This window comes from Puma concolor, chromosome E3 (genome assembly GCF_028749965.1).
Source record: "Puma concolor isolate L17-30 chromosome E3, mPumCon1.1.hap2, whole genome shotgun sequence".
NCBI classification, from domain to species: Eukaryota; Metazoa; Chordata; class Mammalia; order Carnivora; family Felidae; genus Puma; species Puma concolor.
This window is the reverse complement of record NC_141682.1, coordinates 38,946,710-38,959,511: the sequence shown is the minus strand read 5'-3', so window position 1 is coordinate 38,959,511 and position 12,802 is coordinate 38,946,710. Positions and strand designations below refer to the sequence as shown.

Below are 12,802 nucleotides of genomic sequence, written 5' to 3'. Positions count from 1 at the left end.
ATCTGGGACTCTCAACACCCAAGGCCTGAACTCATGTTTGAGGTTGCTTCTAGTTGTACGGATTTGAATTATTTTTTTACAGAAAAAGTGAGATTTCTTTGTGTTCAACTAAAACACTCCTCTCCTGTCGCTCCTCACCTGAAAATTTATTAATGGATAAGAGCTTTCATTTTTTTTTTCTCTCATTCACTCACTGCTTCCAAAATGTATTGACCCGTCCAGGAATGTCATCTTCATGACATCAGGTACATCTCTGTATTCACTGCTAAATTTCCAGCACTTAGCAGAGCACCTGGCACGTAGGCGCTCAGTAAATATTTGTTGATTGACCTGTTGTCTAAATACCCTGGCACTGGAGTTACCGGGAAACCCAACTAAATCTGCTATTTCCCTCAATCTACTGGTGGAGATAACTAACCCACAAGGTAATGTGCATTTTAGGCTTCCTTATGTTTTATCATTTTTAATTTTTTTTAATGTTTATTTTTGAGACAACGCAAGAGACAGAGTGCAAGCGGCCAAGGGGCAGACAGAGGGAGACACAGAATCTGAAGCAGGCTCCAGGCTCTGAGCTTCAGCTCAGAGCCTGACGCGAGGCACGAACTCACAAACCATGAGATCATGACCTGAGCCGAAGTCAGACACTTAACCGACTGAGCCACTCAGGTGCCCCTGTTTTATCATTTTTAAATGTTTTTGTAATGTGTAATTTATATGTAAAATATCAGTCTTTATTTATTATAAAATGCATGTATAAAGTTTTGCCTGGCTGGCTCAGTCTGTAGAGCATGTAACTCTTTATTCCCAGGTCATGAGTTCGAGCCTCACGTTGGGCTTAGAGATTACTTTAAAAAAGGAAATAAATAAATGAAATTCAAATGAGATAATGTGGGGCTTAGCTTATGCCTGACACACAGGGGAAGCTCAGAGAAGGATTCCCACTGTTATCATTATGAGCATGTCACTGGGCTGGGTGAATTGGCAAGAACTTTGCAGGAAGTCTTCCTCAGATATAAAGTCCCACAGGAAGCACAGAGTCTCAGCTAAGAACACCAGTCGGTAGCCAAATCTTTCCCCTCAGGCCTCAAGAGACCACTTGGTTGTGGGCTGGGTGGGGCTTCAAGAGACAAAACTTTTGCCCAGGCTACCAATAATGCCCGCTCACTTCCAGAGAGACCCCTGGCACCCGCACCACTGACCAGAAGCCCAGGGGCAGAGACACCATTCTCTGCCACTCTTTCCTGCTCTGATTTCCAAGCTGTAGATTCAGCAAGGCCAAAAGGCAGTGGAGTTCCTTGTGTCCTACTGTGGCCCTGTGCTACTCAATTAAACCTGGGCACTAGGGCTGGCTTCACGGGCTTGTAACCTGAGCAGTTGCACAGGATCCTACTCTGAGAAGGACACCCATGCTTGGTTTAAGGCTCTGCTATTGCTTTCTTGAAATTCTTGATAATTTTTAAACAAGGAACCCTGAGTTTTCATTTTGCACCAGGTCGTGCAAATTCTGTAGCTGGTCCTACTGCTTGTTTGGATTTCTTTTCTTTTTAATGTTTACTTATTTATTTATTTAAAAAAATTTTTTTAACATTTTATTTATTTTTGAGACAGAGAGAGACAGAGCATGAACGGGGGAGGGGCAGAGAGAGAGTGAGACACAGAATCGGAAGCAGGCCCTAGGCTCTGAGCCATCAGCCCAGAGCCGGATGCGGGGCTCGAACTCACGGAAGGCGAGATCGTGACCTGAGCCGAAGTCGGACGCTTAACCGACTGAGCCACCCAGGCGCCCCTTTACTTATTTATTTTGATAGAGAGCACGAGTGGGGTAAGGTCAGAGAGAGAGAGGGAGTTAGAGAATCCCAAACAGGCTTTGCACTGTCAGCTTGGAGCTTGACCTGGGACTTGACCCGGGACTTGAACCCATGAACCATGAGATCATGACCAAGAGTCTGACACTTAACCAACTGAGCCACCCAGGTGGCTCTGGGTTTATTTTCTTAAAGAAAAACATCATCTATAGGGGCGCCTGGGTGGCTCAGTCAGTTAAGCATCCAACTTCAGCTCAGGTAATGATCTCATGGTTTGAGTTTGAGCCCTGCATCGAGCCCACATAGGATCCTCTGTCTCCCTCTCTCTTTGTCCCCCGATTTCTCTTTCTCTCTCAAAAATAAACATTAAAAAACCCTCATTTATTATCACAGTAATATGCACTTGGGTTCCATTTAATAAGTACTTATTGAGCTTCTAGTAAGTGCTGGGCATTGTGCCAGGAAAAGAGAGATACAGAGAAACAAGACATAGGCCAGCTTTCAGGAAGCTCTCCTATTATGGTAGACAATTATACCAGTGGGATGGAGATGAAAGTAGAATCGGAATAGTTAGCCTAGCTTAGGGATCAGGGAGGGCTTCCTGGAGGATGTGATGGTTATGTGGAGTCATAAGGAATGAGTAGGAGTTAGCCCTAATGTGGTGAGCCCTGTCCAGGCAAACTTTATAGTCTGAGCAGAGAGGCATAACATAACAGGGCATGGAAGAGACTGCAAGAGAGTTGTGCCAAATAAACACATAGATAAAAATCTTCATTTATAAATATAAACACGAGTGAAGTATATTAAAATAAATACATGCATTTTATTATTTTTTTACTTTTTAAAGATTTTAAGTAATCTCTACAGCCAGTGTGGAGCTGGAACCCACAATCCCCAGATCAAAAGTCTCATGCTCGCTCTACTGACTGAGCCAGCTGGGTGCCCCTTATTTTTTTTAAGATTTTATTTTTGAGTACTCTCTACACCCAACAAGCGCTCCCCTCCATTATCTCATTTGAACCCTCAGAGCAACCCCTCCTTCAATCAGTGCCACTTGGTTTAATTCCATTTTTTGTGTATGTGTTTGAGGCAGGGGACAGTACAGTGTGTACTTCCAATTTTTACTTTCTTAAAATTCATTATTTTTAAATTTTGGTTGCTTAAAAAAATTTTTTTTAATGTTTATTTTTGAGAGAGAGACAGAGACAGAGACAGAGCATGAGTGGGGCAGGGGCAGAGAGAGCCGGAGACACAGAATGCAAAGCAGGCTCCAGACTCCCAGCTGTCAGCACAGAGCCTGACATGGGCCACCCAGGTGCCCCTTAAGTTGGGTTTTGATAGCTAAGGAATGTATAATGCGTTTATGCATCTCATAAAAAAATGCAAATGGTACAGATAAACCACAAGTGACCCTCGACCTCCCTCTGTCATTCTAGTGTGTAAATCTTCCTGGCTTTTGGATGCATTTAGATACCTAAACATGAACGTGTAGAAAGAACATTGTGTAGTTAAAAAAAAAAAAAAAAACTTAAAAGAGATCATATTGGATATATTTTCCCCCTATTGTGAAAATATGTAGACATATAGAAAAGTTGAAATAACTGTATAATGAACACCCATACAAATACCACCCACATTCTACAATTCTAAGCATTTTGCTAATATTTATCCATAAGACACCTATTATTTATCAACTTTCTTATTTTTTGATATATTTCAAGTAGATTGCAGACATCAGTGCTCTTCACCCTTAAACAGTTCACATACACACTAGAGTTCAATGTATTTTTTTAGGTTAAATTTACACACTATCAAATGTTATTTTTGTATTTTCGTACATCTGGCTTTTCCTTTCTGCTGAACATCCTAAGGTGGTCTCTGCCCTTCCCTTTTTAACGGAGGCACATCTCCGTTGAACAGATGTCCCCCCGTCAATCCCCACCCCATCTTCCTTCAAACAACGTTAAGATGGTTTCCAGATTTTCATCCAAATGGCGCATGCATCCCTTTACATGGTGCAACGACCTTCGTTGTTGCGTCTCTTTGGGTTTTTGCACGCGTTGCTCTCCAATAGCTACCGAGAAGTGGAATTGTTTGAGCACAGAGAAGACCCATTCTAAACTCTAACAGATCTCAATAAATTGTCTCCCGTTCCCCAGTAACTCCCACGAACACCGCATATTGCGCACATCTTTGTTAACAGCTGACTGGACCGGTCATTTAATCTGCAGCCAGCCCGAAAGGTAAGGAAATGACGAGAAGCCAGTGTGGCTGGAACAGAAGGGGCAGGGTTGGAGTCCAGAGGTGGTGACACCGGGCATGGAAAGCATGTAGCCCCGGGGCATCGTCATTAACACCTGCTCTTATCAACGAACTCTCTCCGGAGGGCCCCGATACCCTAGCAGCCGCCGGCCCCGCGAGAAGGGACGCTTGTCCGCCGCAGGGGCGTGTCCTCTGCAGGACCCGCCCCCTCTGCGTGCGCACGTCGGGCCGCACTCGCGCCGCCCGCTTGGCTGCGGCGGCCGCGGCGCCTCAGGGAGTAGGTGACTGACGCGCGGACGCTGGGACCTACCGACGGCGGAGCGGACCCGCGGCGGGTGAGTGGCTGGCGCCCTTTCCGGCTTTTTTTCGGGCTCCTCAGCGAGTCTAGCCCGCCCGGGCTTTCGGGAGCTGGGCCAGGCCGAACGCGGCACTCCGCGTCCCCGGCGCCGTCCTGAGGGAGACCCAGTGGGCCGGGGCAGGGGGCGGCCGGAAGCGGGGTGAGAGGGGAGAGGGCTGGGCTGGGGGTCCCCGCTTCCTGCGCGTCGTTTGGGAGGGCCGGGGAGGCCGAACGGCCGGTCAGCGTTGGTCCGCGTTGGGCCCAGCCCCTCGCGGCGTCACGAGTGCGTTGGGCGAGGTGACCCCAGGGGCGCCGCGTGCGGACTGGGTGTCCCCGGCGGAGGTTGCAGCCTTCGTCCGCAGTGGGCCCGCCGGGACCCGGGCCTGGCCCGGCGCCGGAGATCCGTGTCCCGCGTGGCGGCTGCTGCGGGCTCTGCCCTTCCTCCTGACTCACCTCACTCGGAAGGGCGCATTGAGTCACTGTCATGACTTCATGGGTGACCCGCGGCCGCCAAGCGATCGGGAGGGATCCACGCCCGGGGCAGCCGGTTAGTCTGGGCAGGGAGTTTACCGGTCACCTCGTCGGCGCGGTGATGTAGGTGTATTGATTGCCTGCAGTTGCCAGGAACGCCTTGCACGGTCTTTGCAGGAGGCTGTCTGCCCGTGTGTCATGCTATTTAAATGGATTCTGAGGAGGGGCGCCTGGGTGGCTCAGTCGTTTGAGCATCTGTCTCACTTTGATTTTGGCTCAGGTCACGGTCTGGCGGTTTGTGGGTTCCAGCCCCGCATGGGGCTCTGTGCTGGTGGTGCAGAGCCTGCTTGGGCTTCTCTCTCACCCCCTGTCTCTTTCTCTCGGAATAAATGAATAGACTTGGGGAAGAAATAAAAAAGGATTCTGATGAACCTGTTGTTGTGGCCTGTGGCTGTTCTTGTTCATGGCTCTGTGAACCAGACAAGGCAGGATGGGATTGGGGGACAGCCCCGTATAAGGCTCTGCTGTGAGAGAGAGAGAGAGAGCACGCCTCGAGAAAGCGTGAGAGGAGGAAGGGCAGAGAGACAGGGGGACAGAAGATCCCAAGCAGGCTCAGCACTGACAGCAGTGAGCTCCACATGTGGGGCTTGTACTCCCCAATGGTGAGATCATGACCTGAATGGAAGTCAGACACTCAAGTGACTGAGCCACTCAGACGCCCCAAGCAGTGTGTTTCGATTAAAATTTTAACTCCAGTAATAAAAATGTTTTTCTTTTGCAAGGAGTGGATTAAAGAATACACATTAGTAAATCTATGCTTTATTCTTTAAAAACATTTTTTAAAAATTTTTTTAAATTTGTTTTTGAGAGAGAGACGGAGCGAGTCAGAGAGGGGCAGAGAGGGAGAGGGAGAATCCCAAGCAGGCTCTGCACTGTCAGCACAGAGCCGGATGTGGGGCCTGAACCCATGAACTGTGAGACCATGACTTGAGCCAAAACCAAGAGTCAGACACTTAACCAACTGAGCCACCAAGGCGCCCCTAAAAAAAATTTTTTTTAACATTTATTCACTTCTGAGAGACACAGAGAGAGCGCTAATGGGGGAGGGGCAGAGAGAGAGGGAGACAGAGAATCCGAAGCAGGATCCAGGCTCTGAGCTGCCAGCACAGAGCACAACGTGGGGCTCGAACCCAGGAACCATGAGATCACAACCCTAGCTGAAGTCGGACACTCAACCGACTAAGCCACCCAGGCGCCCCAATATATGCTTTATTTAGGATCTTTCTTGCTTTCTTTTATTTATTTTTTAATTTTTTTTAATGTTTACTCTTGAGAGAGAGAGCGCGCACATGCGAGCGTGAGCGGGGGAGGGGCAGAGAGAGAGAGAGAGAGAGAGAGAGAGAGAGAGAGACACAGAATCCGAAGCAGGCTCCAGGCTCTGAGGCATCAGCACAGAGCACGATGTGGGGCTCGAATCCACAAACTGTGAGATCATGACCTGAGCTGAAACCAGACGCTTAACTGACTGAGCCACCCAGGTAGAGTGTGTGTGTGTGTGTGTGTGTGTGTGTGTGTGTGTGTGTGCGCGCGCGCGCGCGCGTGTGCATGTCCTTCCTTCCTCCCTTCCTTCCTTCCTTCCTTTTTCTTTCTTTCTTTCTTTCTTTCTTTCTTTCTTTCTTTCTTTCTTTCTTTCTTTCTTTCTTTCTTTCTTTTTTTCTTTTCTTTCTTTCTTTCTTTCTTTCTTTCTTTCTTTCTTTCTTTCTTTCTCTTTCCTTCCTTCCTTCCTTCCTTCCTTCCTTCCTTCCTTCCTTCCTTCCTTCCTTCCTTCTTTCTTTCTCTCCCTCTCCCCCTCTCTCTCTCTCCTTCTCTCTTTCTTTCTCTCTCTCTCTCTCCCTCAAAATCATCACAAGACAAAACATCACAAGCTTTCCAGAAGCTCATAGCTCATTTGGGCATTTAAAAGTTTACGTGGTGACATTGGAAAAACTTTCAAATACAGTACCTTAAGGCGAAACACTGGCGAGGGTGTGGAAATTAGAGGGGCCTTGGAAACACTCACTAAATAACCCCATTTAACTGGGAATGTGAGGAGGAAAATCTGTGGTTCTCTTTTTGTCTTAGTTGCTTTGCATTTTTCTATTGCTTGGGCCAGTAAGGTGAGATGCTGTGTCACCAGAGTCAGGAGTAGGAGCTACCCTAGAAATGACATTGCCTCAGGAGAAGATGGCATTCATTGCCTTTAGCTAGCCCCTTATTAAGTCTGTTGAAATGTATAACTGGACAGCTGGGGCCTTTGGGCTACCTTGATTTTTTTGGTTTCCCTTTTTTTTTTTTTTTTTAATGTTTATTTATTTTGAGGAGAGTAGGAGCAGAGAGTGAGGGAGAGAGAGAATCCCAAGCTGGGCTCCACAATGTGGAGATCATGACCTGAGCCAAAATCCAGAGTCAAACGCTTAACCGACGGAGCCACTCAGGTGCCCCTGGTTTCCTTTTATAGCTGACTCTCTTCATAGGACAGTTGAACTCTGCATCAGTATTGTACCAAAAACTAGAATATCACTCCTTCAGGAGAAAGATACTTTTGAAAATTGGAATTGTGGGGGCACCTGGGTGGCTCAGTCGGTTGGGCGTCCGACTTCGGCTCAGGTCACGATCTCGCGGTCCATGAGTTTGAGCCCCGCGTCGGGCTCTGTGCTGATGGCTCAGAGCCTGGAGCCTGCTTCCAATTCTGTGTCTCCCTCTCTCTCTGCCCCTCCCCCGTTCATGCTCTGTCTCTCTCTGTCTCAAAAATAAACGTTAAAAAAAAAATTAAAAAAAAAGAAAATTGGAATTGTGTATTTATAATAAGTTTAGAATTCAGCTTGTAACTCCTTGGAGAGAAAAAGAGATGAAAAATTATAAATTACCTACTGGTGTGTTATTGGCCACAGTTAACTAGAAAGTTATAAATAGACATTTAATGCAATTTTTTTTTTTTGGTAAAGATTTTATTTTTAAGTTATCTTTACACCCATTGTCGGGCTGGAACTCACAGCCCCGAGATAAAGAGTGCTCGCTCTTGCAACTGAGCCAGCTGGACGCCCCCCAATATTTTTTTCTTACAGTGGTCAATGAGAGAATTAAGAGCTCTGGATCACATCTTCTTTTGTGTTCAACACAGCGTGAGTTATGTGCTTTTTAACTAAAAGTATTGTATCTGTTAGGTTTGTGCAAAAACATAAGATGAAAGCTTTGTCTTTTGTAATCTGAATAATTTTTCAGGATATTTTTGCAGTACTGAGAAGCAGTGCCATTAGTGATTAGTTTTTGGGAAGGAGGGAAAAGTAGGAAGGGAGAGATGGAGGAAGGAAGAGAGGGAGAGAGAGAGAGAGAGAGGAGGAGGAGGAGGAGGGAAAGGAGGAAGGGAGGGGGAATTTTTAATTGGAACAGTTAATTGCTTGTACCAATGTCTTTCCTTTTTTTTTTAAATGCTGGAAGATATTTCACTCTGGTGATCACTCAGGTGCCCTGTAATATTGTTCACCGTATGGTTTACTTCTTCTTTTTTTTTTTTTTTTTTAATTTTTTTAATGTTTGTTTATTTTTGAGAAAGAGAAACAGAGTGCGAGTGTAGGAGGGACAGAGAGAGGGAGACACAGAATCCAAAGCAGGCTCCAGGCTCTGAGCTATCAGCACAGAGCCTGACGCAGGGCCCAAAGTCATGAACCCCGAGATCATGACCTGAGCCGAAATCAGACGCTTAACCCACTGAGCCACCCAGGCGTCCCTGGTTTACTTCTTTATATTGACTGAGTTTATTTACCATGAGATGTCTCCCATTGTATTACACATTTTAAAGCCAACTGACAAGGCAGCTAGGTCCCTCAGAAATTTCGTTTCTAAATTTCTAATAAATTTGACACACAGTGTTGAACTACAGCAGCCCATAGCTGATGATCTGGCCTAGGAACGTTATGTGTATTTATGAATATGCGGTTACATTTATTTATATATATTGCAAGAAATCTTTTCTGAATGACCATTGTCTTTCCATTTAAGAATAACACTGGTTATTGGAGTTCACTATAGATAATTTAAAGGTGTACACCTATTGTAAAGGGAATCCATTTACAAACAGCCCATCAGAGAACTACATCCAAAGCGCAATCATGGAGGACTGAAATGGAGCCAACAATGCTTTCTGGGTCGTCATATCAACGCATCTGTATTCAGACCTTGCAAGGCAATATTCTAAACTCTGAACTCAGCATTTCAAAATAGCAATTAAATTCATAAGGCTCTTATCAGTGAACAGGTTTTTTCTTATTGCTTTGATACAATTTTCAAAGGCTTTTTTATCAAACATGGCTTTGTCTTTGTGATAGATTTCTTTAAGCAGATATTGTAATAGTTATCCAAGAGTTGTCTAGTCCATTTGTGGAGTAGGATTTTCATCAGAGTGCATGTATTCTTGCTGTTTAATGATGTGATCTTGAGGAAGGTTCTTTTTTCAAATGTGTGCTTGAATGCCTCACTCTATGAACATACACAGATAGACTGACTTTTTGTTTGTACTTCAGAGTGGTTGAATTGTTGGGGTGCCTGGCTGGCTCAGTCAGTAGAGCACACGATTCTTGATCTTGGGGTTGTGAGCTCCAGGCCCATGTGGGGCTTAGAGCTTACTTAAAGAAAAAAAAAAAGTGATTGAATTGTTAAGCACAAAATTAAGCTAATCAATTGGTAACAATCTTTTTCACTCACAGCTGTTCAAAATTAGACAATTTTGTTTTGCATGTACATGTATGTATCCAAATACATACATATTCATTTGTATTAGAGTGAAAAATAAATGGTTTGTTTCTCCCAAAAAAGGAAGTTGTGATGATATATTTTTGACCATGAGAAAAACATTTAAATCATTTGAGCTGCAGTTTTTGTGTCTGAAAAATGGGGTTAATACTTAATGAAGTTAAGGTTAATATGTTAAAATACCTTTTGTGCCTTGAATGCTGCTTATGGAATCTAGGGCAGGGGTTTTCACACTTTTCTATTTGGGTAAGTTTGGGGGCCCGGGAATCTGTGCTTTTTAAGGTTTTTCATGTGATTCTTGTTTAGGGCCACCTGTCACAAACACAGGCTGGACAGAAGTGGGAATGGACTGGCAAGAGGGTAGAGAAGTAAGTGAATGGGGTACATGAGGAAGGGGACAGCAGAAGAGGAAAGAAAGGGCTAATTGTTGCCTGGCGATAACTGCTGTCAGCTTGTATGCCAGAGGCCAAGCAAGTAGTCTCTTCTCTCTGCTTAGGGGAAAAATTAATTTTTGTCACACGAACAGATTTGTTTCTTTCCCAGGAGTATCATAGGCCTAATTATTGTCATAGTTCTCAGTAACTTTAAAAGGGCTTTGGAGAAGAATGGCATAACAGAGACAGGTGACTCGCACCCTGCATGCCTGACTTTTTCTAAGTACTCCCAGTGTCCTGCCTTTCTCCTGATGAGCTTTCTCAGTCTCAGAAGACTCAAGTTTCACGGCCTTGTTCTGTGGGTCAATGCCACAATTACCTGAGGGCTGTGGGAAGGCACTGGCATGATTTAAACAATCTGCCATTATGTTTTTGCTAACCTGATTGATTGGCCTGCCTCATCACTTGCTATGATGGGCAGATTTTTTATGCCAAACACTGGGACCCATAGTCTGACCGTACAGGTGCACTAAGGTACTAAAGGAACTGATGAGACAGGATATTTGATTTGAAGCAGAACTGTCCTGGAAAATGTGGAACATAAGGTTCAGGTTTTTTGTTTTTTGTTTTTTGTTTTTTTTTTGAGAGAGAGAGCTCAAGTTGGGGAGGAGCAGAGAGAGGGAGGGAGGGAGGGAGAGAGAGCGAATTCCAAGCAGACTCAGCACTGTCAGTGCAGAGCCCAATGCTGGGCTCTAATTCATGAAACATGAGATCATGGCGTGAGCCGAAGTCAGACACTTGACAGACTTAGCCACCCTTAGGCTCCGCCTAAGGCTCAGTCTTTAGCACTGTTGTCTGCACTGTACAATTAATGTTTATACTGTGGTACACCTTGTGTTATCTTCTTTCTCTTTCTTGATTGAAAGGTACTTAAAGTTCAAAACAGGGCCTTAAGGCCTCTTAAGGTCTTAAGTCACAGAGCCCATGAGCATTATAAATGTTTGGTGATGATGCTGTGGTGTGTCACTTGCCCAAGTGTAGCCATCCCCTTCCTTAGTTATTGGAACTGCTCTTCTCTATAGCAGGACCACTACACACTACTGCAGAGGAGCTGTTGTCACCTGGAGTTATTTCCAGGACAGGCTGGAGGAGGGTGGGCAGGTGAAGGGAAAGAATTGGTGAGCAGAATTGTGTTTGGGTTGGGAGAGGAATCTAGGTAGTATTTGAAGGCAGTTGTAGTGAGTTGTCATTGACCTTCACTCCCTTGGTTTTCCACAGGAAGGCAAGGGGAGAGTCAGGCTTTCTCTTTGTTTAGTAATAGGTATCTCACTAATTAGGAAATAACTTTTAAACATTTTTTTAGATTTTTTTTTATCTTCTGAGTAATCTCTACACCCAGTGTGGGTCTCAAACTCAAAACCCTGAGATCAAGAGTCACATGCTCCACCGACTGAGCCAGCCAGGAGCCCTTGGAAAGTAACTTTTAAAACACTCCATTCCTGTACCACACACTTGTGTTTTTGACAACCTCAGCAAAATTTACAGGTGTCTGTATTCAGTGTCATATTTGTCCTGCTTTTTGTGTTTGTGGAGTCATACTAGAGGACCTGAAAGGAGAAGAGGGGTTGATCAGGTTATTCTTTCTTGCTTTTATATTTGGCTTTTCCAGGGCATATGTCCGGTTTTAAAGAAGTTAACGTTCAGGTGCAAATGCCTAAGGTAGAAGGGCAAAGAAGCAGTGGTATCTGCCTCTTTGGCAGTATGTATTGCCTCTGTGGTGTACAGAGAATTGGCACTGAGGGGGTGTGCAAAACAGTAACAAACCCAGCATAGTCCTTGTTCACATGGAGTTGGCTGTCACCTTGGGGAGACTCAAAACTGTAAAATTGTAAGGTTTATGATAGTCCCTTGCACACGGTATTTTGGGAGGTCAGGGAAGTGAAGGGCTGAGAAAGAGAAAGGACAGGAGAACTTGAACTGAACCCATTGGGGTTAGGTAAAAGAATTCGAACAGAAAAGAAGGGAACTAAAGAGAGGGGAAACCCTTCTTCAATAACTATTCAGGGTTTCCTTAAAAACATTACTCACAAAGGGAATGTCTCTCATAAAGAGACTCTACTAGAGTAGGGATTCTTAACCTGAACTCTGGGTCCATGGGTAAACTTTAGGGGCTTGTGGTTGCTCTGGAATGGCATTGACCACATTTTTTATATGCATTTGTCCTGGAGGATTTGAAGCTGTCATCTGATTCTCAAAGGGATTTGTAACCAAAAAAGTTACTGATTTTTCTATTCTGGCAAATACCCTTCCTACCCATCTTTAGAAGTACATGTCTCTGAATTTCTGTCTTCAGATGAGGAAGTAGTTGGGTGGAAGATTAGAGACAGAAACCATAGGATTCCTTTGTAAACAAACAGACGTTAACTAAATACCAACTGTCATGGGACTTGCAAGAGTGCACATGGAAAGGACAGTGAGTTCTCACTGGTTCCCAGGAACAGGTCAGCTAAGCACTCTCACTTTCTAGCATGGTTGAGACTCCAAGTCTGGCCTCAGAGACCTTACAGTCAAGTGTAGCTGATACAGAGGTACAGTTAAGTAGGAGTATTGGGGATGGAGTGAATTGAAGACACAGAAACCACAGGTTTTTGGGAAGGTCAAAATGTTTTCAAGAAGCTGCTGGACTGTTGGAAACAAGGTGTGAAAGAGTATACGGAGCCCTGGCCCAGCAGTCAGAAAGCCATGGGCAGCTCTGAGAACAGTGG

At 45.0% G+C, this 12,802-nt stretch overlaps 1 protein-coding gene across 4 annotated transcripts in view; it reads left to right on the top strand.

The window, feature by feature from the left end:
• The first annotated feature begins 245 nt into the window (after positions 1–245).
• Positions 246–12,802, top strand: part of HMOX2 (heme oxygenase 2) — a 35,064-nt gene continuing 22,507 nt past the window's right edge. Inside the window, exon 1 of one of the 4 annotated variants that reach the window (XM_086692218.1) lies at positions 246–425. The gene's annotated coding sequence lies outside the window, so the exon portion shown is untranslated. Of the gene's footprint in view, positions 426–4,023; positions 4,049–4,249; positions 4,403–4,812; positions 4,952–12,802 lie in introns of those variants that run through there. The other 3 variants (XM_086692216.1, XM_025916780.2, XM_086692217.1) reach the window with 3 other exon arrangements.